Source organism: Rattus rattus, chromosome 4 (genome assembly GCF_011064425.1).
Source record: "Rattus rattus isolate New Zealand chromosome 4, Rrattus_CSIRO_v1, whole genome shotgun sequence".
In the NCBI taxonomy this organism is placed as follows: domain Eukaryota; kingdom Metazoa; phylum Chordata; class Mammalia; order Rodentia; family Muridae; genus Rattus; species Rattus rattus.
This window is the reverse complement of record NC_046157.1, coordinates 79,533,290-79,538,192: the sequence shown is the minus strand read 5'-3', so window position 1 is coordinate 79,538,192 and position 4,903 is coordinate 79,533,290.

Genomic DNA, 4,903 nt, shown 5'->3' with positions numbered 1-4,903 from the left:
TAAATTGCATCATAGCTGCTTAATAAACAACGATGAAATTCTTACCTGAGTCTCTAAGGATCACTCGTTGATTATTCAACAATAACTTGAATGGCAGATAACAACTCAACAATGAAATATTTGTATTAGGTTAAGTTGTACACATTTTTACAAATATTAAAAAGTGTAATAAACCTTACTAATACAGATTAAGATGAGGATGCTTGCAGCCAACCATTGGACTGAGCACTGGGTCCCCAATGGAGTAGTAAGAGAAAGGACTGAAGTTGCTGAAGCAGTTTTCAACCCTATAGGAAGAACAACAATATCAACCAACCAGACACCCCAGAGCTTCCAAGAACCAAACCACCAACCAAAGAGTACACATGGAGGGACCCATGGCTCCAGCTGCATATGTAGCAGATGGCATTGTCTGGCATCAATGGGAGGGGAGGCCTTTAGTCCTGTGAAGGCTGTATGCCCCAGTGTAGGGGAATGCTAGGGTAGGGAAGACAGAAGGAGTGGTTGAGTGGGGGCAGGGCCATCATCATAGAAGTATGAGGTGGGGGGGGAACAAATAACATTTGAAGTGTAAATATGTAGAATATTCAATTATAAAAAGAAGTTTAATAAAGTTTATCTTTAGAGTCCTACTACAAGAAATGGAGCTTCCAAAAAAGTCAAACAGCAACAACAATAAAAGAGGGGCGGGGGGGGGGGGAGAGAGAGACAGAGACAGAGAGACAGAGAGACAGAGAGAGACAGAGAGACAGAGAGACAGAGAGAGACAGAGATGAGAAACAGTTGCAAGAAAGGACGATGGAAAATGAGGGTATAATTAGTAAAAGAGGAAGTCTTTGTGTTAGGTCGAACATGATGTAGCTTTACAAATCCTCACTGAGGAGCATTTGGATTAGTGAAAGGAAGAGCCAACACTATCCTCTAACGATACCACATGATGCATTTATTTTTCATGAAGTGTAATGCAAAGTTAGCATTATAAGGGTCGTATTTTATCTAAACTATCCATACTATTTGATATAGTTTTGATGTTTATACAGCCATTTATGTCTCAAACTAGACTTCTAGTGACTGATATGTGAGTTCATTCTTCTCTCCTCAGTTCCCCCAGAGGGGTTAGTCTGGCAGGCTGACAGTTCACTTTCCTGCACTAGATTATATTTCATCGGGCAAATATGTGGAAAAAATGCCGTAGTGAAAACGCTCAGTGTCCTTGACAGAAGGAGATTTGTACACACCCTGTGGACATTGCATGCTTGTGACTAGTAGAGACTTCTCAAAGCATGCTCATTCTATTTCCGATTATTTCACTTAATTTTCCCACTACTCTGTAAAAGAAGGCCAGGCAGTTTTAATTATCTGTATCATAGAAAAGAAAGCTTGGCATTTGATGGTTAAGTGACTGGCCCGAGGTTAGACTTATATTGAATATTGAAGCTCAATGTGATCCTACGTTTTCTACATTTCAGTATTTCTCCCAGTAGCACAGACTAAGGTCATCAATCTTAATTGTAGATGACTAGAACACATAGCACAAAAATAGTGAACCTCCAAGTCATCCAGAGGCCCTGTGCCCGTTCTTTACATTCCTATCGAGCTTGGATCAGCAAAACAAAATCCATAGGGGGAAAAATGTGCTCTACAACTTTAAAAACAAACAAACAGAAAACCCGAAGTGTATTGGAGCACAGCTACATCTGATTATTTACATATTGTCTGTGTTGGTTTTCAATACACAGTGGCAGAATTATATATTGAAAATAATCATGTTGTCTTAAATTTATATTCACTTACTGCCTTCTCATGTTAAAAAAGTTGTCCTTGCTATGGAATATTGAAAGATAATAAATAAACTCCTGGACTCTCTTGCAGGTCATTCTCTAAAGAGCTTCAGAAATCAGTGGGTTTAACTTATAGCTGATGTTTGTTTCGTTGTTCTTATTAAGTCTCCTTAATTGGCTTGAATTCCCATCTCTTACTGATTTCCTTCAGGGTTTTTTTCCTAACTGTATTGTGTACATCACATAGAGCTGGTATATTTACTTCATATATATGAAGTAACAAATGATATTGGGCAAATAAAGTGGACAACACTTGATGTATATGTAATGTATATGTATATATACACTACACATACATTCATACATATATATATATATATATATATATATATATATATATCAATAGAACAACCTGTGCAGACCATTGAGTTATCTATATCCTATATCTTTGACATAAAATTTCATTCTCTGGACATGACAAGTCTTATGTCCTTCTAAACTTTCAGCAGCTGCACAACTGAACTCATTAATTTTCCTTACAAAGATAAGTGACACAAGAGGCCCTCTCCCTCCCTAAGAATTCATACATAATGATTGCTAGAAAGAAGGTGTCTTAAAGTCATAGCCATGAGTGATAGTATATAGATAAGGTTTGTGGTAGTGAGGGCCTTGCAAGATCCTGCCATTCTCTGGGATACATAAACAGCTAATGGTTGCTGGGGGACACTGAAATTTTCTTTATTCTGTGATTATGAAGCTGCTCACTAGTTATTAAGATATTCATAAGTTACCCATGCTTCCGTAAGTATTGATACTTGAATTAATCACTCTACTAAGCTAGATATGTAGAAAATGCCTTTGGTTTCCTTGTGGTCCTGATCTAAAATTAACGGATGTTTTTAAATATCATCAGGAAAAGTGAAGAACAGATTTTTAAGTATGATAGTGGTAAGGTTGTTCATTTCTTTTATCAAAATCAAATACAATGGATGAACTAACAACTACCAAGACACAATATTTGCTGATCCATTATAGTTCAGTATCTTGCCATTCTAGCTCCATCTATATTCTGGGCAAGTTTACATAGTCTCATAAATGTATGTTTTATTTATGTGATAATAAATCTTAAAAATATCACAATGCAAATTATGATAAAGCCTGCTAATCAACAATACTACAATGAGTGTCACAGGAACTAAGACCGGACATGGCAGAAACTCTGGATTTGGACCTGTTGAAACTTTTCTTATGCTATTCAATTCAATACTGAGTAACTATTTCCAATAACACAAGACAACAATGTTGGAGCTATCTCGCATCGCGCTTCCCTTCATACCAGGTTCAACGTAGTTCTATCCTTGGAAAATATGCAAAATCACAGCTCTCTCAAAACTCCTCAAAGACGCAGCTATCCATGATCTAAGCCACTGTGAGATTTTGATCTGAAATATTGCTTTGTACACTACTCTCCATGTCTCAAAGAGTCTATTCTCTGTGCTAAAGCCGGAATGAATATGCAAAAATTCAAAGAGGCCAGAACAGTGTCCAGAAAGACCAGGGACTCACGTTCCTTCACAAGCAGAAACCACAGGCTTGATCATGACCTACAAAGCTCCTCAGTGTATATATACCCTTCCAGTTCGATACAACGTTTCTGGCTACCACTCTGAGCTTCTCACCTTATCCTCTCTTGATTCCTGACTTGCTGGACACACTGGCTTGCAGGCTTACTCTCGAGAACATGCCATGTGTTTTTTCCATCAGAACCTATGTCTTGTATTCTTTATTTACATTGTTCTTCATTCAAATAACCACATGGTGTCTGTCCTTATTCCTTCTTCTTTCTGCTTATCTTTTGTTTGAATGAAGTCCTTCTTGACTATCCCTGAATAGATTTGAAGCCTATCCATTTTCCTCTCACCAATACTCAAGTACATGCTTTATTCTTTTTTCCTGCTTTATTTGTATTTTAGTATATTTTTAAGTTAAATTATATGTTTCATTTACTATGACACATCCTATATTTAGGTATTTGTTTTAATTTCCCTTTAGCATTTATTTATTAAAAATAATTATATCTTTTAACTTTTCATTATTTACTTGCTATATAATGTCCCTTAATTGGACTTAGTTAATGAAAGCCAAGGGTTTTGCCTAAATGATTCATATACAGTCCTTAGGTTTCTGACTATGTGCCTGGTAAAGCATTTAATATTCATTTCTCACTTAATCCTCAGAAGCTAGTGAGGTAAATAGGTACGATTCCCACTGATAAAAGAATAGGCTTAGGGTTATTACACTTAAATTATTTGCTGTTATTCACACAACTAATGAGAACCACTGCCAAGACTGTAACTAGGAATTGTGAACTCACAAAAGAGACTATTCATTATGTTGCTCTAGCAGCCAAGAACTCAGTAGAATAAATCTGAAAAAGAAATAGTAACACAACTTAAATAAAAAACCATTCTTAATTTTAGAAAGCAATAGGCAGAGGAATAGTGTATCTTTGTCGTGGGATATTTCACGTAGATTTTCTAGTTTGGAAAAACAGGGGGTATTTAGTAAAGTACTCTGCCCTTCCAGAGCACATAACACTTTGAACAGTTTTGCTTATTAGATCAAAAAAAAAAAAAGAGAGAGAGAGAAAAATGGGGGGAGGATGAGGAAGGAAAGAGGAAAAGAGAGGGAGGGCAGGAATGAAGAAAAGACGGAGAAAGGGAGAGAGGGAGGGAGAGAGAGAGAGAGAGAGAGGCGCAGGCAGGCCTGGTGAGTAGTTCAGTGTTTAAAAGTTTTTCCCTATCAAACCTGACGTCCTAAATTTGACCACCACCAGTATAATGGAAGGAGAGAACAAATGTTACAAGCTGTCTTCCGACTTCCAATGTAAACCATGAGTATGGTTGGAAACACACACACACACACACACACACACACACACACACACACACACACACACACACCCCACAGGGTGTGAGTCAGAGATTCATGAAAGACAGAAATAAAATCCATTTCAAGTCCTGCCCATTAAAAAGTTTTGATATGAGGGTTTGGACCCAGTCCTATTGTGTCTTGTTATACCATATTCAGGTGATATCAGTTGGAAACCTTCTCTTTTCTGA